The sequence below is a fragment of the Oxyura jamaicensis genome, chromosome 3 (assembly GCF_011077185.1).
Source record: "Oxyura jamaicensis isolate SHBP4307 breed ruddy duck chromosome 3, BPBGC_Ojam_1.0, whole genome shotgun sequence".
Taxonomy (NCBI): domain Eukaryota; kingdom Metazoa; phylum Chordata; class Aves; order Anseriformes; family Anatidae; genus Oxyura; species Oxyura jamaicensis.
In genome coordinates, this window is record NC_048895.1 from 81,388,302 (window position 1) to 81,413,094 (window position 24,793).

General features: G+C 45.4%; 1 protein-coding gene across 7 annotated transcripts in view; it reads right to left on the reverse strand.

The window, feature by feature from the left end:
• The window catches only part of HTR1E (5-hydroxytryptamine receptor 1E), a 34,793-nt gene extending 18,033 nt beyond the window's left edge, over positions 1-16,760 (reverse strand). Inside the window, exons 1-3 of one of the 7 annotated variants that reach the window (XM_035321812.1) lie at positions 16,508-16,760; positions 2,487-2,564; positions 1,454-2,359 (exon numbers count right to left, since the gene is read on the reverse strand). The gene's annotated coding sequence lies outside the window, so the exon portion shown is untranslated. Of the gene's footprint in view, positions 1-1,453; positions 2,947-16,507 lie in introns of all 7 variants that reach the window. The other 6 variants (XM_035321809.1, XM_035321811.1, XM_035321810.1 and 3 more) reach the window with 6 other exon arrangements.
• Between the last annotated feature and the right edge of the window lie 8,033 nt (positions 16,761-24,793).

The following is a 24,793-nucleotide window of genomic DNA, read 5'->3' on the forward strand; positions in this document are numbered from 1 at the left end:
TAATCTTCATAATCAGGTGTTGACTCTTGCCCCTAATGGCACCATTGCTTTGGACAGCACAGTGCAGAAGTGCTAAGGAGTCAATGAGTGGAAAAAGCAAAAATGGAACATTTTTGATCCTACACACCTGCTCTCTGTCAACATGCCACAACAGTCACCTCTGGCCCGCAAATCCCACTGCTGATGTACACAGTGAAAGATTTATAATGGAAGCATCCAAAAGGTGTAATCTTTTATCTTTTAGCATCATTTTAGCATTTTTTTTTTTTTATCACGAACTTCATATATCCATTTCTTTACTCTGTGTAGAAGTAGACTGCATTTATGAAATACAACCTAAAAATGCTGCTTGTGCGTACTTCTGTGTTGTGACCTCACAAGAAAGAGCTCTATGAAAATCTGACTTACATGGAAAACCTTTTATTTTAGTGCCACCACTTTTGTCATCTTTGGTGCTGAAAATCAGTGGCACACAAACAAATGTATGTCTACAGCTGTGGAACACAAAACATCTTTCTTCTATCACTTCTGAGTACAGATTAATTAAACTTCCAGATACCCTCAGACATGCTGGTTTCATTCATTCTCACTCTGCGTTACCTGCCAGATAATGCAGATAATGCACAGGAGTGCATTATTCTGACTGCTACTATGAATGAGAAAAGTTAATTTGCAAGACTATCTAGTTCTCAGGGTATAGTAGCTCCATAAACTCACTACCAATACATAGTATCCCCCAGTTGGTGTAACAATCATGCTACACCATGATCGTTACAGTCAGCTAAAGATCAGACTGGAAAGCAGATTGAAGTCCTCATTCGTTCCCCTCTTGACCCTGGGCTTCTTATGTATATTTAGATAAAATCTAACTTAGGATCTCTAATACATCATTCTCAGTTTACATTTTCCATGCTATCCCTAACTGTACAGCAGCAATCAAGACCCTACCATGTCCTGTACTGGCAGCCAGTAACCAAACCTGTGAATGAGCCAACACACTCTCACAGCAGCTAATGTTGAATCTTACTGCACCAAAAATGCTCTTCTTGTTCTAGAGCTCAGGACACTGTAAATGTTTCCAGCTGCTGCCTCCATAGTCCCGCCAGCCCCATGCTGTGCCCATACTGCAGTGCCCGATGCTGAATTTCTCAGGTAGGTCTATTCCTTTCATCTTTCATCCCCTGCCCCGCTGCAGCCACTTGCCAAGTGCTGAGGCACATGGTGCCATGTCCCTCCGAGCAAGGCTGGGAAGCCAGACCCAAGACCTGTGACTCCCCAGCCCCTCAAGAAGCCACCTCTCACCATCCTGGGGGGACCAGTGAATCCCTGCTCTAGCACTAAAACACCATCATGGGGCACAGATGGCATAGTGTGCTAGTGAATCACATCCCTCCCAAACCACAAAACAGGACAGGAGGTTGTGTCTGGAGAAAGCCCGCTGAGATGCACCAACCTGCTGCGCAGCCCAAGCGCTCCCAAAGTTCTTGCCCCAGAGGCGGTCACTCGGTCTTTGTGGGGACAGCCAGGCCCCGGGGTGCCTCCTGCCTCTCCCCACGGCAGTTTCAGATGCCCAGTAAAAGGTGAGGGACCCTCTGAAAGCTCTGAAGGCATCACACTGCTCTGTCAGTGCTGAGGTGCTGGTGACGCAGGGACCCCGTGGCTGGGACAGCATCTCTCAGGGTTGTGAGAGGGAGGCTGAAACAGCTTGGATGGCTGTAGGTTGCTTCAGCAAATGATATATGACGAAACACAGTAGACAGTTTTATATGCTCTATTCACTGTATTAGACCTCCTAATCAGAATAAAGTATCACTGGATTCCACACCGCAGATGTGAAGGGCCAAACCTCCTCTGGTTCAGGTCCTTTCCATAGGCCTTTGGTAGTAGATACATCCAGTTCGAGTTACCAGGAGGTGGAATTTAATCTGGAGGCTATCCCAGCATTAACAAGGAGAATGAAATTGTCTGTTTCTCACCACACTTTGCCCAGTTTGAATACTGCCCGGGACCGCCAGGCTGCCTCACGGAGGTGAGGCCTGCAGAAGCCGATGAGCAGTGGAGAAGCAGCTGGAGCCCTTACTCCTCATTCTCTTCTGCCACGTTGGCACTGCCTGCGCTCTGGGTAGGAAATACCCGATCCAAAATGGTGTTGCAGTTCGCTGGAGCCTGTCCATCACCTCTTCATCTCAGTGACCACATGAGAGGTATTCCATATTACAAACCAGGTCGAACTGCTTTTCACCTAGCACTGGTTGAGAAGATGGTCTCCCACTGACTGTTGCACCTACTCAGCCTGGTGGAGTCACTGCCAGCTTCATCCATTGCTGAGCGGTGGCAAACACGCCCCTGGGCTGACAGTCTGCAGCAGGAAAATGAGGGAATTCAGGAGACTATCTGCACATATCCCGTGCCTCTTGCAGCGGCTGCAGGCAGGAATGTTGTGCTGCTCCTCACGCTCCTCTGCATCAGGATATGGAGATGCTCACCTCTGATGGATGATTACTGCTGGATGAGCTTGCTAATGGCTCCAGTTCTGTCATTCTTGAAGCTGATCTTTGCGATTCCTGAAAGACCCCATTAACACTGCATTAGAATCCTGATGGCTTTCACTTGCTGAATTATTTAATTACTTAAATTTTTTAAACATTTCAGAATACCTTCCAAGCAAAACGTGACCTCTTGGTCTTCCATGAGGGGGGCTGACCTTGAGTGCGCTTCAATGCGCTGTTGCAGCCTCGCTTTTCTCTTCACACACACTCTCCCTACAGCACTCAGCCTTGTACCTTCAGAAAAAGGTGTTATTGAGGGAAGCAGCTTGCTAAGTGGTTTTCTTTTTTGTGATTTATCCAAGTGCCTGTTTGCTCCCACATGCTGTGAGTGGATAATAGCAGTTCTCAATCAAAGTTAAAATTACTAATGCTCTTGTCTGTGGAAAATTTAGTGCAGCTACAAAAAAAAAAAAAAAGAAAGAAAAAAAAAAAGAAAAAAAAAAGGTTAATGATGCTGCTATACTACTGATTGTACTATGGCTTGTCATATCTTCATGGTGCACCCTCGTGCAGCATTATTTTGTTTGCTGTTTATTCCAGTCCAGATCTCCACTGAAACTGGTATGAGACAACTGTATCTGATATCTGATACTCTGCTATAATGGTGAAAGTAGTGTAAAAAACCACCATGTGAAAAACAACAGAAAAATAGTGGTTTTTTAGACATTATGTACACTATCTGGTGACACTGACAATTCAACAGGATGCTGACAACGATTAGCACAGAGCATTACTCTGTCCTCCTCTTGAATATATGTTTATAGCAACAAATTTTGGCTACGTATTTCATCACAACTGGAAGCTGTTGAAATTATTTTTGCATGGGATGTTGAAGCAGTCTGAAAAAAACTGAGCAACAACAGCAAACTCTCTTGCTTCAAGTTACTGGCACTTCAGTGGTTGCCTGCAGTTCAGACATACAGAGACAATATACCACTAATTCTCTTTTTCTAATTGTGTTCACTCAAGGGTCTTTTGTGACTCACAAGTTATTATTAGTTTTTAGTTGTAGTCTACTATGATTTTTTGTCAGTCTAAAAGGGCAGAGAGCTGATTCCTTTCACTTATATATTCCCAGCTTTCTACTGAACACATTTATTTTATGGAAACCGAGGGACTAGAAAACGGGACAGCATTAAAGTTTCATATATTCATGTACAAGGTCATTGGTGGTTGAGATAGATGAACTCTGATGGATCATGCAGGGTCAAATTTTATGCCTGTGCCTGACACTGATGTAGTGATGGAGTGGTTTGGCCATGTCACTGTAGGATCATTATCTGAATAGGTCTTGTATTAGGCATCTGAAACCATTCTCAGGTACTTAATCAAAACCAGTCTGGTTTGCAGGGTTGGTCAGCATGCATGGGTCACTGCCTAAATTACTCCCTCTGTATGGGGATAACTGACATAATAACTGACATGACTGCTTGTTAGGTGGTCTGGGATCAAGTCACCCTTTAGCGGAGTGTGTGGTCTCTGAGACACCACAGACTTCAGTGGATGGGTGAAATTATCCTTTGGGTGCCTCAGGTCTGATCAGAGCCCCATCAGATACTGCTAGATCCTTGTGACTCTGCAGAGAAACATCAGCAAACTGCAAAATTTACTCTTAAGATATAGTTCTGCCCTAGGGTTGTCCTGTTTAGTTCCCTGTGAATCAACCTCCACAACCATCAGCCAACAGCCAGCATGGGCATGGGCTCAGGGATTAAGGCCATGAGCCAAGCATGCAAGGTGCTGCCCTAACAGGTACAAGACCTGGCCCTTTCCCTGACACCTTACAGTTCTGGGCGTGTTGCCTTAGGAGCAAAAGGAGAGCTAACTTAATGCATTTGATCAGGCCCCTCTAAGACACTTCTTGTTTTAATTGTATTTGCACAGGAATAAAATCGAGCAGAATGAAAACTCCACTATCATCAGCACAGTTTGACATTCCCAGTGCATTAGCACATGAAATGATCTGGTGACAGAGTAAATAAGACTTGAATTACTGTTAAAAAGCTTTTGCAACAAATGCTAAGATGCTTCCATCTCAACGGTGACCTGTAATTGTTAACAATTTGCAAAGAGAACCACATAAATGAAGATGAGGTTTGCAATGCTATTATTACAAATGCTTCAAATAATCAAGTTAAAGTACTCAGCACAACTGACTTCAAATACGCCTTTTCATTTCCAGCTAAGGCCCTCTGACAACTGGGCTGGCTGGGTGCTCGCAGCCAGCAGCAAATGTCTCTGCGGGAGCCCTCTGCTTTTGCACAGCTTGCACAGCTTCACTGCCGAGCTCAGCAGTTCTTGTGAGTCCCTCGGAGATGCCCAACACCCTAACCCTTCTGAACATCCCCTGCTCTGAAGCTGGGGGGATGCTGGTTCAAGGCAGCTACTGCAGTCAGGTCTGCTGGCAACAGCACATGCTTGTCCCGTTGCATTCTGGATGAGGGCTTCAACATCTTGATGGGATTTTAAATAGCTTTTATTGCCAGCCTCATATTATACCCACCACAGCCAGCGATTTATTTAATTTAGAACAGCTTTATTCAGAGATGTTTACCCACAGAGTGTCCCAGTCTGGCGGTGCAGGAAAGGAGGTCACTTACAATTTATTTAATTCTTTTTCTGTTTATTTTCAGCATTCCTCTATTCAAAATAACTTGGAGCTGTGCATAGAGGCTGATTATCAAACCTATCTAGGAGATGCAGTCACCCAGCTGTGCATCTAAGTCTTCTCAACTGTGTTTCAACAGCCTCAAACACGTGATGTTAAACTGGAGATGGGACTTTGGATGATAGATGGGGAAATGGAAGGGAGAGCAATTAAACACAGGTATGACTTGCACAGGGCAACTCAGGGCTGGGGTTGGACTATGAATGGTGGCACGGAGAAAGGATCTCCTTGGCCTGAAAAAAACTAATAGCATAGGCTGTACCAGGCTTTGTTAAACTCTCAGAGAAGTGTGTGCCAGGACAGCAGCTCAGCTCTTAAAAATACAGCATATTTTTCCCCTGGGCACTTTTGCATTTGCCCGTTTTATACTGTTGGAAGCACCTGAGGATGGCACACGTTGCTTTTGGAAAAATTGTCTTGACCTAAAAGAACAGAGACCCAGTGCTGACATAATTTCCTTACTAAGGTGAAATCCACACAGTGGAGCTATCCTTTCTCCCCCCCAAACCCAGCCTCTCAGATTATTTTGACATGTTTTCTCCACCCTGAGGGTTTTAACTTCAATAGTAACGCTAGCTTTTAATCTGGAAACATTGCTGCTTTTCTCTGCAGACTCTAGCCAAAAATTTGGGGGGTGGAGGTTGGGTGGGGGGCGGTGAAGAAGGAAGAGCTGATTTCCAGACACTTACGAGTACTGGAATTGTTCACGTGCTGAAGTCAATGCAAGCAGTATCAGCTGATAAGTGGGAGGCTGAAATATTAAAAATCTCAGTGCAGCAAGACAACGATTTGAAGAGGCCTTCTCTCTTCCGATTACTACTGAGAAAGGATGATATTACAATGAACCTTGTTAAGATGTAATATTCCCACTGGAGAATAATTGATGCTAAGCTGGTGTCAAATTGAAGATCTGAAAGGGACTAATTACTTTTTCTGCTAGGAAGAACTTTCCATTTTGTCACTGCTTCGATACCTGAGCAATTCCGTTAATATCAGATGTCTGAATCCCAGCTCCCATGCTTAATTTCTACTGGGAATTGAGGGAAACCGCAAAAACAGCCATACCAGAACTTACAGTAACTGAACGTGATGTACTTAAGTCAGAAGAAGGCGTCAGATTGTAACTCTGGACAATCTCTTTAAATTCATTTTTAAGGAGCATGCAGGTAGAAGAAGGTGAGTCCAGCTTTGTCTTTCATGTAGGAAACCATTCCTGGTTCTTCTGCATGCCCTGCCCATAAGCACTTCCATGGCTAACATCTCCTCTTAGTGTCAGCAGTCCGATGCCCCAGTGGGTTGGCACACCAGCTGGAAACAACAGTGCACAGTGCATCCCTCCTGCCAGGGAGCAGGGTGTCTCCCCGTGGGTGCTGGTTTGGGTATGCACTGCTGGGATGGGGAGCAAGGATCCTACCCGCAGGCTCCTGCATGGTGTGCGCCTTCCCTGATTATCGTGCAAAGAATGAGAGAGAAGTTGGATGAACAGTTTTCAGACAACATGCCACTCTGCGAGAATTTTGCCAGACTGTTTAAAATCAGCAAGATGAAATAAGTTTAATTGCTAAGAGCTTAGAGGAGGGACATTAAACAACATTTCATTATTCTCCATAATAAAATGAGAGCTTTGCTAGCCTCCTTTGAAGAGTGTGAAGATGCTACTTATGTGATGCTTTAAAAATCCAGGAGCTAAATCACATTAGAAGCACCATGCTGGAAGGGAGCTCAGGAGTTGATGTGACCTGGCCCCTCCATGAAACAAGGTTATCCAGAGCAGCCCTAGTGTGGGAATGCAGTGCTGTGTTAGCCCATGTCTTCTCTTACCAAGGGCTGGGTTTTCAGGACCAGTGCACATGGCGGTAAGTGGCCCTCCTGCTTGTCTGCAAAGAGTGACCAGGCACCATAGGACTAGGGGAAAATGAGAAAGATCCCACTTTTTCAATACTGGGGTCATTCAAAGTCCCACCAAAGTTAGAAATCTATAAAGGGGCTGGAAAACCGGAACAGATCTAGATTTACACTCTGTCTTGGCATCCTGGAAAGACTCATGGCTCTGAGGCACCTAGGGAGTAGAAGAGGGCTGGTTCAACTGAAGGCCACCAGCAAGAGCTCCTACCAAACCCAGACCCTTTCCTTGGGTGTAGACCCAGAAGCAATTTGCACAAGAGAAACACTTTATAGTAACTAGAGAAAAGAGGTGCTCTGGACAACAGAACCCACATTTGAGCCCTATCAGAACCAGAAGAAAGGGCTTTCTCCTCAGCAAGATTATGTCTGGAATGAGACATCAGGAAAATGCAACTTTTTTGGTGCTATAGGAAGCATATACATTTGGCTGGATGATATTGGCTTCGCAAAAGAGCCTACAGATGACTCTGTAGAGGTCTCTGCATGATCAGAGGTGCTTCGATTATTTCCAAAGTTGCTGGCTACATCCACACCTACTCGTGAATTCAGTGCAAAGGGTAATGCACCTGGGGACAAGTGTTGGCACAAGAAGATTAACACTACAGGTAGGCAACTGTTTCAAGATACCTGCCCAAATAGATAAGGAAGGACTGAAAGTGCCCTGGAAATGCCTTCAGGGGAAGTTTGTGCCTAAACAAGCTGTCAAAATAAGCAATTTGGGATGTTTTTTTTGTTGCACACCTGACAGGTACAAAACAGAAATTTAATACAAATTTTGAGAGGACAAAGAAACGAGGTTAAGAGATACCATTTCTGAGATCCACTAGTAGCTAGCTGTCCAGGGTTGTTTCTAAAGACAAAGCTGGTTCAACAAGAAACAAAGATGATCTCTGTGTGTTGGAGCTTCAGTACAGAGTCAGATGCCATCAATGAATGGTTGGCAATTTAATTCCATCATATTAGGGATGGGTAGATGGACAGGATGAAGCACCTATCAGTGGGCATAGCCTGTTGACAAATTTCTTCCCATCTTCTGGCTTCAGTGTCCATGGCAGGCTTTTACATATATTGCACATTTCAAGCTCTTTTGACAGCCTAACATTTTTTTTTTTTTTTAAATATATCTCTATCTGCCGAAAAATGTTCCAGTATAATTGAAAATTCAGAATGATTGATTTTCAGGATCATTTTCAAGATCACGCAGTATTGCTCAGCCTTGTGCTGCACACAGTTTCAACCACATATGCAAGAATTCTTGCCTCATGGAACATCTTAAAATGTTCTATTTAATATGGCCCCAAATTAGATCAATGTTGGTACTGCTGTACTAGATAGTGAAATTATTTAAATGCTGTTACTTGAAAAGGTCCATTAAGATATTTATTGTTGAATGAACAATGTAAAATCATTATGCTTAAAATAGTCAAAATAAAATTACTTGCATGCTTTGCCTGTTGAAGAAAATACTTTTAAAAAACAGTTCCAGAGAGAAAGCGTATTTTTCTGAAAATAGACTATCATATCAACAATATCAGGAAATAAATACAGAAGTAGGAGAGATATTCTGTGCAGCCAAAGTATAATTTCTGAAAGAACTATAATATATATTTTTTCTCTTGAACCATTCCCACTGCATGCCTGGGTAGAAAACAATAGCTTGGTTATGAAATAATGGAAATTTTATCCATGTAAATGCCACCCTCACATTAAAATCATCACACAGCTCACAGCCTGCAACCTTCTCAGGTATAAAGTTAGCAATAACTAGGGACTATTTTGCTATGGCTCTTAACCTCACAGGAACATCTTATTAAATGATTGTTTAGAATGTGCTGTATGCTATCAAACAAAAAAAAGAGAAGATCAGATTAGGCTGCACTGTAAAAATTAAACCAAGAGAAGAGGTAAATGCCAGCCTTTGTATTTTTATCCTACTTTTATGTTTACATTTGAAGTCCAAGTGCCAAAGGCTGCACAATAGCATCTCTACTGCTTGCTCCTTGCTGTTGTGCAACATGGTTGTGGCAAAGGTGCTGGTCACAGCCCAGGGTGCTCAGAAAGCTGGGAAGGAAGATGCAATTTGTTTTAATTCATTTTGGTAAGCTGTTTTAGTCAAGGATGCAAATCCTCAGTTTGATCCCCATCATCTGGCTCTGGCTGCTCAGGAACCACCCTTGCAATCCCCGCACTTTTCCAGTCCTCCTCTGGTACTCGGACAGAAGTACCAGCAAGGGGCAGCTAGGACAGATACGACCCTGGAAAATCTCATTCACATATAAATAGGTTAGGAAGGAGCTTGTCTTGGCTATATTCACATCTGCTGAATTCCCCAAAGTACAGAGAAACAAGGATAATAGCATAAATAACGGTTCCTTAAGAAAACTTCCTCAGCAAACAAAAGAAATTAGACTTCAGAAAAGCCAACTCTTACACAAGGCGTGGAAGACATTGAAGTAATATTTTATCCCTTATCTGACAGCTTATTAATAATTTATTTATGTTCTTAGCAGTTCCCAGACATCGATTGGCTCCAGTGAAGTCTACAGTGCCTAAGGGATGTGCACAAAACCCCAAAGCACATGCAGTGATTGGACCAAGTCCTTACTTCTCCCCTGGACCTGGCATCTGGACTTGCCCACACTCTAGATTTAAGCTTTCCCAGTAACGCAAAGCAATGCTGTTATAATAGTAAGCTATTATAACACAAGAACCTCAGCCTCCGCTCCCCCTCTGAGCTTGGCTGTCCCTAGGGCTTGGCCAGGACTTTCTCACCTCATTTCTGCACTCCTTCATTTGGCTGCACATCAGCAGTGTAAGGCAGGGTTCTCTGCTAGCACTTATTAACAGGAACACTTAGCAGAAAAGGCACCAGAGTAAGTTTCCAAACACCCATGAAGTGCTTTTTAACAGCACAATGCTATGGGCCCAAGCTGAAAAAGTTGCAAACACCTCCACCAGAAAATCCTAATATACTTATCTCTTGCCCAGCCATAATTTGCTTCAAAGGCGGCTGTGCACAAACCCTTTGTGTATGGCTGATCTGATTTTATTTATGATTTAATTTTTCCTCCTCTATCAGATATTTCAAATATTTTCCTTTTTTATTATTTTTTTAGCAGAGCGTTCAAAAATAGTTCTTCTTTCATCAGATAGTTGCAAAAATATGCATGCTTTATTTTTTTAGCATGCGTTTCCCTTTAGCAGCTTAGTATGTATGTTAAATCATAAGCTGGAGCCTATAAAGAACTATTTATGCTAAATACTGTATCTTTTTCAAAGTGACAATTGTATTATGTTGTCATTAAAAAGTGTTAAGTCCGGCACCCACTGCTATCAATGGAAGATTTTTACCTGTCTTGCTAACGCTTCTTTGCCTACAGAAGAGAAAGTTCACATCAGGCTCTTCAGGACACAGACCTTCACAACCATCAGGTGAAATGCAGGGCTTGTCCCACTTCTTCAACAATAACGTGATAATTACACTCCCTGAGGTCTGGCTCCAAACGTCTCCACAGGTGGGAGCAGTTATGGCCCTACCCCATCCCCACACCCCCAGTTGTGGTTGCAGCGTTTCGGACCCCCCGGCCCACCTCTGCGCAGCCAGGCAGCGCATGCCGACCATGGGAGATCTTCACACAGCGGGCTCCAGGCCTAAATTGTAGTCCTTTGGGATTTCTTGTGCTACAGTAAGAATTTCCTATTTCTTCCTTTCACGTTGTTTTATTCTCACCTGTAAGAGGGGGGCTTTTCCTTTTGTGGCCATGCATTACCTGACACAACTGGACAGCATCCACGAAGGAGACCTGCCCACCCCTCTACCCTGTGTCTTCTGGGGGCCTGCGGGAGGAATGCAAATGTGGGCATGATGGCTGCTGTTTTTCAGAGGAACACTGTGTATTTTAATGGCCTGACAGCCCTCCTAAGGCTCAACCAGCAGGCGCTGTGGGAGATGCAGCCCAGAGAAAGGCTGGTACATGCACTGCTAGGATGTGCTCTTATAACCCCTTAGGTGAGCAGTTCATTCCTAGCAGACCCTACTGCATAACATGTCAAACTATTCAGGAGTTTCTGATTTTTTTCAGCTCAGAGATCAAAACCAGTGTCAATTCATGCTTTTAATTCAGCAAGATAATGCTCAGCATAATTTGATTTTTAGCTGTATCTTACAGCATTGAATTCACGCTCACGCTGTACAAAGCCCCAGCCAGCAGCCTCATCAAATATTTACAGCTCCGTGAGGCCTCTTGACTAGTCTGTGCTCTCCTGTGAAATGCAACAGCAACAAAACCATTAGTCGTGGCAAAAAGTGAAAGGTGGACACTTGACTTGCACAGCTCATGAAGGTGTGAATCGCATGGACACCTGCCTGAGCATCGCAGCGAGCTGCCTCGAGCAGAGAGGGTGCACCCAGCCGGACCACTTCATCCTGGTAAGGGCAGGCACGTGCTGCTCTGACCCTCAGAGGTTTGGAATAATTGGCTGGAAGATACCTGGTAAAGAAACAGCGCATGCGCCTGTTTGTGTGAACCTTTTCAGACCTTGCTCTTAGTTTCCAAATTGAGTGCTAATTACCGAACCTTTTTCAACAGCATGAGAAGCACTTCGTTACGTTATTTCAGTGTTATAATGAAGTGTCTCAGTATATGGATCAAGATTAATTTATTGGCTGTATAAATATGTGTGAATCATGCCTGTGTACCATCACCCGCTCCCATGATTGGTCTTGCTGGGCATTCACCTCTGGTTTTGTGCAAAGGGCCAAGGATGTGAAGTTAAGGCACAGCACAGATATTAAGTTTCATGCAAAACTTCACACATACGAGGAGAAATGATATCACTCTAAAGCACTCCTGCAAGAACACAGTGGTGTTGATATGAAGCTGTCCATTTTGGAATTAAGATATCACACATTTGACTGGCAGTTGCTGCATGTTTGCAACTCAGGGAGACGTGGTTACAGTTAGGCTGTCTACAAAGCTCTTTTTAGGAGAAAACTGAAAGATTTTCATCAAGAAAACACTTGAAGCAAGGCACAAAACATTCAATTCGGTGAAACACAGAATAGTGGAATTATACTGGCAATTTACATGTGAGCTCTGAGTCAGTGCTTTCAGGCAGGCAGTAATTCCACATAAGCATCCCTGATGAAACAGGATCATAAATCTCTTTCTGAATGGTATCTTTCAACTGATGTGCTCGGCTTCAATCTCTTCTCCTACAGGAAAGACACTCAGAGACAGAATAAGAACAGGACCCAACCCACAGAGCACGTTTCAAGAGTGTTTTGCTACGTTGGCCCCCACTTGCATGCTTTTCTTTATTAAAAGCTAGTCTGAACTGATGCTTCGATATTTCAAAATGTGAAGAAAAGAGAAAGAATATATAATGTAACAATCACTGTCTGTGATAGCAGATACCCTGGCCTGCCTGGAAAGAAAAAGTACATCAGAACCAATAGTAACTTAATGGGAAAAGCTATCTTGTGGAGAGGAGTAAGTTTAGCTGAAAATAAACAAATTTGTATGTTGTTAGTTCCATAAATGTATTTTATTTTTTTTTCTTTTGCTGCTTGTATTGTAAATATAAAATAACACCTGCTTCCCAAACAGAGAAAAAAGATGTGGAGCTGGGCAGTGCGTTTGGACTGGACTCGAGTGCAGAACCGACACCACATGGGGAATGGCAAGGAGCCCAAAGACACGAAGAGGGTGTCTGAAGGGACAGGAGAGGGTCAGAGGGCTCAGGTGGCCATGCTGGGGAGAGCAGCTGTCCGACCCAGGGGACCAGGTAGTTGCTGCTCATCCCCTCCAAACAGCCCATCTTGTCTGAGATGTGGATTCAGGAATGGGAGGCCTTGCCGGGCTTCTGTGACTTCCAGCTCTTAAATCAGCATAAAGTGATAAATCAATCAATCAATAAAAAAATGGAATAATTAGAAGCAATCAACACGAAATCCCTTCAGGACATCCAAACCTGGGAAGTCTTACAGGCACAGAGGGAGAGCTGCATTGTCTTGGGAGCCCCTGGAGAGTGCCTGGTGATGGGTGGGAGCTTGCGGGTGGTGGACGGGTGGTGGGGCCAGGAGGAGCTTTTCCTGCGGCCTGAGGGGAGTAGGCAGACGTGGTGCAGGCCAAGAAGCTGCCAGATGGGAGAAAGGGTCCACCCAGAAGAAGCAGCAGAGGGGGAACTGCAGCTCAGAGAGCCCCAGGCAACAGCCACAGCTTTCATGACGGCCATGTGTCAGACCACAGCTCGCCTTTTAGAGGATGGCCTTACTTTTGGCCCCTTGTTCCCCTGCTGGTTGTGAAGGAACATCAATGAAAACTGTTAATTCCCTGTGAGCAGACATTAGATGTTGGGGCTGATCAATGTGCTTCAGGGGTTTCCAAGCAATTTACAGCTCCAAACAGTTCTGCTCTGACTTTGCTGACTGTAGGACTAAGGAAAAATCTCCCTTTGTCACAGCAGCTTCTTGTCACCTGTGCCAATTCCCACCCAAAGCCAGGAAGTCTTACAACCTCCTGTGACTCTTTCAGGGCTGCTGAGTGCCCCAGCCAAGCCTGGACCCCATAGCCAAGTGCTCCTGCCAAGACCTCGGTAGCACTGAGCTGCAGAACCTAAGCACTTCACACGCTTTGTAGGGTCAGATCCTACAAGCTCCCTTTTGCAGCCCTGTGAGATGTCTGCCTTGAGAGAGTGTGATGCAGTCATCTGAGAATACTACCCCTGAGAGCTGCTTCCCCTCCTATAGCTGTGCCGTTGATTATTCTCAGCTCAGAGCAGTGCTTCCTACCTGGCCTTCTGCTCATCACATCTCCAGTTCATCTCAGCTGTGTTTAAATTCTGCCTCTGCCAAATTTCCCATCTCAACATCCCCCACAGACCCCACACTGCCACAACCATCAAGAGCACCAAATTAACTGTGAGAAGAGGTTCAGAAGGACTAATTCACTGGCTACTTGCAGAACTAAAACCCCAGGCAGGTGGTCGACCTTACACAGGCCAAACCTGTGGGCCGCTCGCATGGGGGCCGCTCGCATGGGGGCATATTTACACACTTGAGCGTGTGGACAACAGGTGCCAGCCTGTTTAATACACTGGTCACTCGATTAAAAAGAACCGGCATAACATTTTCCATCAAGATAGGCCAGGGATTAGTTTGACAGACTTAATGTAATTACATGGAGATGAGTTTGGCCTGGTGACCTTTTTCTTTATCATCATGTCTTCCCAGTGTTTGATCAATGACTTCAAATGGCTTTGAACTGATTTAAGGCTTTCCTCACTGTTTGCTTTGAGATCTTGTTCTCCATTTTTAATAAATAAGACTGCTCCCTTTTTGTTCTGGAAGGGACCTTCATGTCTTAACATATCAGTTTTGCAGGGAGGTTATGCTAAATCCAAACCCCTCCACGAGAAGAGCTGCGATTGCCTGGTTCCCCTTCTACATCCTCATGCAATTGCCTGGATATCTGCTTTCAGCAAAAGTCTAGGATCACAAGAGTTAAAACAAGTATCCACTGTCCTTAGGTGGCCACTTGGTGAAGCTGGTGGCTTTTAGAGGAGAAAAACCCAAAGCTTCAAGGCTTCAACAGCACCAACCTCAAGCTCAGAGCTGCTGAACCAACACTGCCTCTGCAGTGCCTGATCGTTCCCGAGGCTGTTAAAATAGCAGTACAAGCAGAAGTGCTTCGGAACTTTTCTTGGAGCTCTTAAGTACAAACCCAGGCATCATTATCTACTTTCTGAAAAAAAAGAAAGCTACTTGAGAGTCCAGGTGATTTCAGCATGTGCAGGACTTCCTCAGGAGGGGAAAAACAGGGAACAGTTAAGCACAATTTTCTCTAATTTTTAAAGGAATCAAAGAGTTCCTTGCAGAATAATCAAGCTATTTAGAATAACTCTTTGGACATCATAATTACATAACGTTCTCTTTTATTAATGCTTGAAAGTGCTTTGGTTCCTGACAATCACCTATGTATTCAGTGATTGTAAAATAATTGCAGATCATTATTTTACTGAATAAGAGATTCTTTGGGCATTTTTTTTTAATTTTTTATTTTTAAGTTGGGTGGCTCATGTAGGAGTTGCCCTCCTAGGTCCCAAAGTTTGAGAGAAGACTGAAATGCAAAGATAGGCTACAGCTCATGATCACGGAGGGCTGCTGGCTCCTATGAGGATGTTGTCTGCATTTCCAGGAAAAACCCAAGGCACTGGTGATTTCCTAGCTCCTGTGCAGGGGGGCTGGTGATGCCATTCAGTCCATGCTTCCCTGACTCGGTCTGCACTGAACTCCTGCACGAGCTTGATTCATCCGAGCGAATGCTTTTCAAACAGGACTTAAGCCCTGGTTCGGGAAAGCACGAAAGCACATGTTCGCCTTGAGCCACTGAATAATTCCACTGAAGCCAATGGCACCTAAGCCCTCACCAGCATTAAACACAGGCTTTGTTGGCCAGAAGCCATATGTACGTGTTTCTCTAAGGGAAAGTAGTGCAGTTCTCATACCATCAGAGTTGCAATATTTTTTTATTTTTATTTTTTTATTTATTCTTTCACCTGAAGCCCTGGGTTTTTGGAGTGTATGAGTGCATACCCATTCCAGCTTTGCTCTTTTAAAACTGAAAATTTCTGAAAATAGGATTCCCAAGCAAAAGGAAATATAAAAATGCAGATGAAATGTCCTGTGCTTTCAATAGATGATTACTTAGAGGGGGAGAGGGGGTGTGGACCCAAATCGAGGATTTTGAGCATGAGGTTAATGGCAAATGCTAAAACAAATGAGCTCTGTTCTCTGCCCCATACATACACTCAAGGACCCCCCACCCCGTCTGTGACCAAGGGAAGATCCCTGCTCCACCTGCTGCACATCTGGGGCCACGGGGACTAACAGGTAGGCAGGCAGCCCAACAGCTGTATTTCACTTTCCCGGAGCTCCAGCCCTGAAGTGAGGAGCACGATGCCCCTTGCTCAGCGCCGGGAATCACCGACACTTCCCACGCCCTGTGCATCTCCCAGCCACTCAGCCCCCAGCTGCAGACGCGAGGGCAGGGAGCTGCCCTTTCCATGCACTGAAAGAAAAGGGCGATGCATCTCAGCGATAGACAAACAGCACCGCGAACAGTGAGCAGGGATGCCTGGACAGCCCGACAGACCCCCACAGAAGCGCTGGGTACCGAGGATGCTCTGCTGGATGCTCACCACCACCTGCCCCATGCCGGGACCCCAGTGGGAACCATCTCAAGCCCACGGAGGAAAACTCGGCAATAAGTACACTGTCAGAAGGGGGCTGTTCCCCTGCAGTGCCCCCCGGCTACCCCACAACCTCTCACCCCTACACTCCTACACCCCACAACCTCCCACCCCTACACCCCCAGGCACTCACCTGTGCTCCAGCGGCAGCTCCGGTCCCCCCCCGGTCGGGGGTCTCTCCCGGAGGGGAGGGGGGATTTTTTTGGGGGGGTGGGGGACAGGCAGGGGGTGTCCCCCCGCTTGCCCTCAGCCCGGCAGCCGCGAGTGCGGCGCAGCCCCCCCGGCAGTGGGATTTATCGGCGGGCGGAGGAGGGGGCCGGCACGCCGCGCACGGCCGCTTCGGGGCGGGGGGACGCGGGCAGGGGGCCGGGCTGCGGGGAGCCTGCGGCTGCTCCGCACCCGCTCCGCACCCGCTCCGCACCCGCTGCGCTCCGCCGGGGGCACGGCGCCGCCCCCAGCCCCTCCGCGCCCGCCAGGGGGCACCGCCGCCCGCTGCCGGGGCCGGGGTCGCGGGGAGCGAGTTGGGTGCCGGGGGGTTTTGGGGAAGGTTCCCGGCAGAGCGAGGGGTTGGGGTGGGAATGAGACGGGAGCGCTGAAAGGCTGCCGGTTTTCTGTGTGAGGGTGGGTGAGCGGGGTGCCAGGAAAATGAGGAGTGGAGAGCGGAGGTGAAAGCACCTCTGCTTTGTCTAGGGAAGTTGTCTCTATCCAGGGATTGTGTCATTTCCCACAGGTTTAGAAATATTTATATATATATTTTTTGAATGTGGAGTGGTGCTGATTTAAAACCCATTCACAAAGCCTCTGTTCCCGTCTCTCCTGCCTTACCTCAGGAAGAAGGAGGTCTTCTGCTCCGCTGCTTTCTGGTGAAACGTGTCTGAGGCTGCTGGAGGGCTCCCTGGTCTGGAATGGGAGTGGAAGATGACACGGAGCAAAAATCCCCAGGTCTCTGTAACCATGGCTTTCAAATCCTCCACAAATTTTGAACAACAAGGGAATGAAATTCTCAAGCATTTTTTTATGGTCATCATTTCTGGAGAGAATTTCTGCCCAGGACCTCCTCTAGAGTTCCCGAGGTCTCCCACTTGTGTTTAGGGGAAGGCTGCTGTGTGTTCACGCAGTACCAGCCATAACAGGGCCATAAACCTCAGTGGAGCCATCATCATGATGGTAAGACAAACAAAACCTGTTAGCTGTAGTATTTATTCTGACACGTCCACGGCTGAATAAAACAAGCTATGGCACAGCTCCGTGCTGGTGCATGGCCCAGGCAGTGACCCCGCATCCCACCAGGCGCCCTGACCACACCACAGCCGCAGGTAGGACAAACCTCCAGCAGCAGGGGGTGGCTGCATCCATCACGTTCACATGGAGAGCCCTCCGGCCAGGGGGCCTGGCAATATAAACGTAGATGTGAAAAACAAAAGCAACATTATGCAAATACGAAGCATGGAAGGAAGGATTTAAAGGGAGACAATGGTCCCTTAATGAAAGGCACAAACATCAGTCACTCACAGCTGAATGAGTACAAACTGATCCGAAGCTGAGTGGAGTGACAGCCCAGAAAGCTTCATATTAAGTCAATTAAATCCCATTATTCTTTAATTTTTTTAAATAATTAAATTAATTTCATGTGACTGTGAAGGGAGATGGAATGACTGCCAAAAACTGTTTTGTCACAGGCTACAGAGGCAGGATTAGTCAGTAATCATGGCACCAGGCTGCTGCCTGGGAGAGGTGGGTTCTGCTTTTCGCCATGCGTGGTCCAGTTTGAGTCCTGTAAGCTCTCTGTGCCTCAGCTGCCCAGCTCTGAACAGCAATAAAAGGGCTCTGCATGCCCCCAGAGGTGTGCGGGGCAGGGAGGTGTCACCACAACTGGACCATCCCTTGCAGGATTCCTCAGACCTTGTCTGTGGTTTCCTGGGCATACCTGTAAGTGCATGACAGAGGGCACATTGAGTTGCTTCCTTTTGGATAGTCCTGTAGGCATCGCCATGAAAATGGAGCTGTGTTTCTGATGAGCTTTTACTTGCATGTGCTCGCTCAGCCAGCCACACTTCCATCACAGCAAAGCTGCAGACACGGGAGGAGAGGCAGTGTGCGGCAGTCTTTTTGTGGGTTTGTCACAGTCTCCCTTACTTCACTTCAGGAGCATTCAGATATAACTGGTCTTATCGAGCCATGCCTCTTCAGACAGGAAAAATCCATCAGGAATTGCTGGCTGGTTGCTACCTGCACACACATACCTACTCTTTCTTTGACGTATTGCCCTTTCCCAATCCTTTCTCTGCAGTCAGGATGCTGCTTCTTTCCTAGGAGATCATTGGAAATGTCACCAGGTATGTCTCTGCAGAGCTGGAAGGAGCCACTGGAGTGGCTGTTGGCAGCGTGCTCCATAATCCCCTCCCTTCTGTCTGCGGGGCTGAGTGCTCAAATGGTAATGCCCTGCACGTGGGATTTGTCTGCCTTGAGCTTTTGACGTTGTAAGTTAATCATCTGCATGCAAACTTGTCACCTAAGGCTCTCCATATAGTTAATGGAGAGAAATAGACACCTCCAGAAGGCAACTCACCTCATCCATCTTGGACATCTACGTGGAGATGGAATGAGCTGCCTTTTGGAGGTGCCCATTTCTCTCCAGCGAGTCTGAAGCGAGCCCAGGGTGACTGGCTTAGATGGAGGTGATTAACGTTCAGATGTGTACAGTGAGGTGAAATTAATCTCACCCCTTTTGAGTAATCCTCCTAGTCATGACCTAGCTGTGATTGAGAACCTCTTTTCTGCATACCCTATCAGATCCTAGCTAGGGGAAAATCTGAGCTGCTTTACTGTTTTCTAGCAAATAAAAGCACTGCTGCTCAGTCAGATTGATCCCTGTGCAGAAGGTTTAGAAAGGAGCAAAGAAATGTTGTAGAAGCAGGTTCCAGAGGTGCCATTTCTCTCCATGCTGCTCCCACCCAGCCACCCATCTCTACACCATGTCTCTACATCACTCACAAACAGGTGACCCCAGATTTACTTTTGCCTGCACTGAAGCAAGTTCTTCAGCAGAAAAGGGATCCAAACACTCTCTCTCAGGGCTCTTGCAGCTCCCTGAAGCACCTTGAGCTGGCTACAGGCAAATGATGAGGTGCTGTAGGAGGTGACCACCGGGCTCACTGTAGTCCTTCTCTCAAAGTTACCTCTTTGCCCAGCTCAGGATGCAGTCCATCCTCCTAAGGACATAATCCTTTTTTGTCTTCTATGAAAAAGTGATCTATTGTGCTGTTGTGCCCAGTAATTGCCTTGCTATTACTCTTCAAAAGCATTTTTTTTTTTTTTTTTTTTTTAAGAAAAACACTGACAACAGTATCCTCATTTAATTTGGATTAAACTCTGCAGTTAAGAGCTGATAGAAGATACCAAAAATGCGTGTATAAATGCTGTGTATTTTTATGTTTGAGCTTCTCAGAATTGCTGCCAGGCTGATGTTTGCCATGGGTGGTCCCCGGTCAGAAGTAGTGCTAGGGCCCTGAAGGATAAACAGATGATACTTTTGCAGGGAAAGGCATAGCTGCCCTTTTCAAAAATACCATCCTAATAAAAGCTGCTGAAATTCAAAGCTTGGCAGGATCTTATTCCTCAGCAAGAATAAGGCAGCAACGGGTCACTGCTGTACTGTGGCTCTGGGGTCCTCACTTGTCCCCGCATTGATGCTGCACCCTCCGGTGCCTTGGTGCCATCAGCGTCATCTTTCTTTGAACAAAATGACAGTGACATGGCACAGGCACAGCCTTCTGGCTCTGCTGGGCTGGGGCAAAGCTCCTCTGAGACTTGTTCATTTGCACAGTGGTCAAAATAATTATGCATCAGCTTACAGGCGTGCCCTGCTCTGGGTGCTTTCTTTCCATCTCCATCAGCAGCACTGGTAAATGCTCAGCAAATGTCAGCCTTACTCCGTCGCTGTTGGTCTGCTGTTTTGCAGGCTCGTTCATCGTGTAGCCCTCTCCCAGCCTCAGCAGCTCATGCTTGTGCAGGCAGTTCATTTACTGCTCATGGCTGGTAGGGGATCTGCTTTGGTTAATGCTTCAGCGACGTCTTAGTATGATATATCCCAACCGAGGCTTCACGAAGGCTGACATTTGTCACAGGCTTTTGACTTGGTTGCAGCCAGGCTGGTTGCATTGCACTCTACTGTACCCAAGCTCCAACTCCCCTGAATCACACCTTTGGGATTCACACCTCCACACTGGGGGCGTGGAGGGCTTTCTAGAAGAGATGGGAAGTTGATGGACCATTATACATATTTTCCTGGCACTTGGATTTGGAAAAAGATGTGAAATATATATACTTGTAGTTAAGGGTCTTCTGAATTCCACAAGAATGCACTTGAAATTTGGATTTTCAATAGCATGAGTGTTATCACAGAAGAAGTTTTTAGGATACCTTTCTGAAATTTATAAAAGTGCCTGATGTTGATTAAAATGTGATCATGCACACAACACAGAGTACTCCTGATGGAGGACTATATATTTCTTATTTAACTGGCATCTAAAATTAATTCGTAGGGTCCTAGAATCATAGAATATCCTGAGGAGGAAGGGACCCACAAGGACCATCGAGTCCAACTCCTGGGGCCCCAAAGGACCACCCAAAAATCAGACCCTCTGTCTGAGAGCATTGTCCAAGCGCTTCTTGAACTCCAGCAGGCTCAGTGCTGTGACCGCTGCCCTGGGGAGCCTGTCCCAGTGCCTGACCACACATTTGTATATTACTTTAATTATAAAATTATATTTTAATTTTGCTACAAATAACCTGAGAATGAAAAGGCAAGCTTAAATTTAGCCTACATTTTTATGGCAATAAATTAACTGGAGCAAGATCTCTCTTACAAACCCTTGTTTTATGATGACTGTCCTTTTCTGGAATATTTATTCCTCTTAAACCGAAGAGTCAATAAACTCCAGGCTTGTTATCAATTAATTCAAATTTCATACCAAATTTCTTCAATGGCTTTATATGTGTGGAGAGATTCCAGTGTAGTGATCACTGTATCTGAGCATACTCAGAACTCTGCTAAAGTAGGTGTGTGCTTAAGTATAATATTTAGTCATATTGTACAGTGATGGAATAACTTCTTTTAAACTTTATTTTTCTGAAAATCAGTGATATTTTTACAAACCACTACAAAGAAATTCTTCTAGGTGACTTTCATACTGCAAGATATGGAAGACACCAAACAGCATCTTAAAAACTTGAAAGTCTGTATTTTATCAGCCTGATTAAAAAAAAAATAAAATAAAATGTGGAGACACTGAGCAAATGGTTGTAGTCTGCTATAATTCAAACTTTAAATGCACAGAAGTTACATAGAAAAGAAAATAATGTGTTTGAAGTGGTGAGATAACACATCAGTTTCACACTGACCACACAAAACAAAGCATGTGTAAAGCTGATTGTAGGCAATAGCTATAGCTTATAAAATCTTCCAGGATAAAAGCCTTATATAATTGATATATATATATATCTATATATATTTCAAAAAACTACTGCAAAAGTTTGACACATTTTGGCAACACCTTGCAGCTTATCTATAATATCTTTTGTATCTATCCCGGCTACTGAAGGCACGCCTGTGATGACTGCAAATTTTACACTGCAGTGTGCTCTGTTACTGTGGATTAAATATTTACTTCAGCTGTTATTCGGGCATGTTGTATGGTTCTTAGCCTGGCTGTAACAGGGATACATCACTGGCTCGGGATGCGTTTTGATAACTCTCCTATTGCCAATGCCAAATGGTTTAACAGTGATGTTGAACTGGGTGATAAAGGGAGGTGGGGACAATGCGATCCCTTAATAGGGATGTATCTCAGCATGGGTTTACGAGAATATAAAAAGAAGATGATATTCAACTACTACAATTTTGTTTCAGTCTGACATTCTATTCAGTCACCTCAACTTGATTTAAGTCTTTTCAGACACTTTTATGGCATGATTTTCCGTTGCACCCAAAGCCTGCTGAAGTTGATGAGAAAACTTTCCTGATGTGTGCTGCATCACACTCTTGTGCAGAGCATCTCTGGTCAGACATGCTCTCTTCGATTCCTACCCTTTCTTTAGCAAATACTTAATAGCATTTCCCATTATCTACCTGGAACACAGTAAAGGTGTCAATGCCCAGTGACAGGCTCACTAAATAACAGGATTTTATTACTAACGATCAAAGATGCATTAGGATCTAAACATGCAGGAAAGTTTATGGGCCAAGGAGGTAAGCGGAGTTTTAGAGAATGTGTTTTAGGACAACAGCCGCAAGCAATTAAGTGAATAAATCCTTCACGTCCTTACAGCTCTGGCTAGCCAGATAGGTAACTTCTCCACCACTGGGTCACACAAGAAGCCACTGCTGTCCTACCTGATGGCACTGCCCCAGCCGGTGAAGCCAATTCTCTCTCTGCATAAACTATTTGATGTGGCAGACCCTATTTTGAATATGCTGCTGTTAGGAACAGTGGTTTTTATGGGTTGTGTCTTTCTCGAGCGTGCGTGGCACATTTGCTTTGCACAGCACTTGTTGCTGGTGGTCGCCCAGTTCCCTGTCAGGTGCATTCCAGCTGCTGAGGGTGGCTGCTCGGTCACATCACTGGCAGGATGACAGCTTTGTCTCCTTCTCAGGGCCCTCATGTGGTCCCTTGGTCTTACTCCCCTCTATTCCTAGAGAAAACAGAGTGTGTAATTTATAATTAGAATTTATGGGCTTGTGGGATTGTTCAATACAACACGTGGGTGAATGATACAACCCAGGCATCCTCATGAGAAGAGGTGCTATGGGATCACAGGGGGAGAAGCAGACAAGCCTTCTTCATAACACCAGCCCAGGCTAAAATCTAATGAAATGGGTAGGACATTTATGCATGGCATCCTGCAGCTATTGCACACCCCTTCACTACCGAGCAGTATTTTCTTCTAGCCTGTATTCCTTTAGGCTCATCTCATTTGGTCTGTTATTTTATAGAGGAGGCAGGTGGAGAATTCCCGGTGAGAGGAATAATATAAATGGAAATAAACTTCTCTGTGCAATCAAGTTAAAGCATCTGGATATAATCCAAACACATTTGTTGCATGAGAAATTCCAGGTACGAGTATGTACTACCCAGCTCTCCATATTCTCCTTATCTAATGCATCATTTTGTTCTTTTTCCCCAAAACCTGCCCCTATTTCTAGTGGCAATTTGTAATGACAGGACATTTTCAGTCTCTCTGACAACATAGCTAACAGTACTTGAAAGGTACTGTGTAGTGTCCACTAGTTTTTTTCTTTCCCACATTATTAAATCTGTTTACCCCAATCTTCTGAAATCCCGTGCTGGTCCATTCCTTCTAGAGCCTCCAACTTCCTTTATTTTTGTTTAAATTCACACCCTTCTGATGGATAAAAACAACAAAGGTTCTGTCTGCTGACATGAGGGCCATCGGTAAGACAGGATTTGTTCAGTGCCTCTTTCGCGGAAAGGTTGCCCCACACATCCTTCTGGAAAAGCACTGCTCAGAAAGAGGTGAGCTGCGGAAGGAACTGAGGTGCTTTTTAATTACGTAAATGCCTTTGTCTGCACCTTACGCCTCCAAAAGCTCAATGGAGGACTGGCTCAGGCTGCGATGGTCCTGAAGCACTTTTCCATAATGGATCTAGATGCACGGTAGTGCAACCTGACATTTCATTATTTTTAATAGTGTTATTGCTGGAAGGACCTGCTGATGTGAGAGCACATTCCAGCAGCAGGCGGGGTATTAATGTGGAATCACGGCAGCAAGTGCTGAAAGATATGTGGCCGGGAGAAAAGGCAGTGCCACCGGCAGGATACAGTACATCAAGTAAGATTCAATTACACAATATTTATAGTTCCATACCTTCTGTTTCAGTGGTGTGCAGCTGCAAAGAAGGAAGAATAAACCTCTTCTCCTATGATTGCCTCCATGGGGCACCCAGCAGCTCATTAGCAGCAGCACTTTCCCGGCCAAGGAGAGAAAGGACTGCCCTGTGTGCTAATTTTTGTGTCAGAGACCAAAGTTGCTTCTGATGTGAACGCTGCTGGGAGCAAAACCTTGCGACACCATATCAGTAACTGAATATTACTGCTGAGCTTGCCTACTGTACTGTATCAGATACACCAGATTTGGTTATAGATGTTGCCAAACTGGGACCAAGGGGCAGGAGGCAATTCAGACAGGGATGCCCATCTGGGAGGAGATGAATGGAAAATGGAGGTTCAAGACTGGTGAAAAGGAGGGACAAGAAATGGGAGAAGTGATAACAAGGACAAAGGGGTGTGCATCACTTGCCTACAGCTGAAATCAGGTCAGTAAGCCAACTTTGTGCTCAGACATGAGCACTTGAGTCAAACCTGCGGCTCTGTGGCTGGGTGCGTTCCCTGGCCAGCTT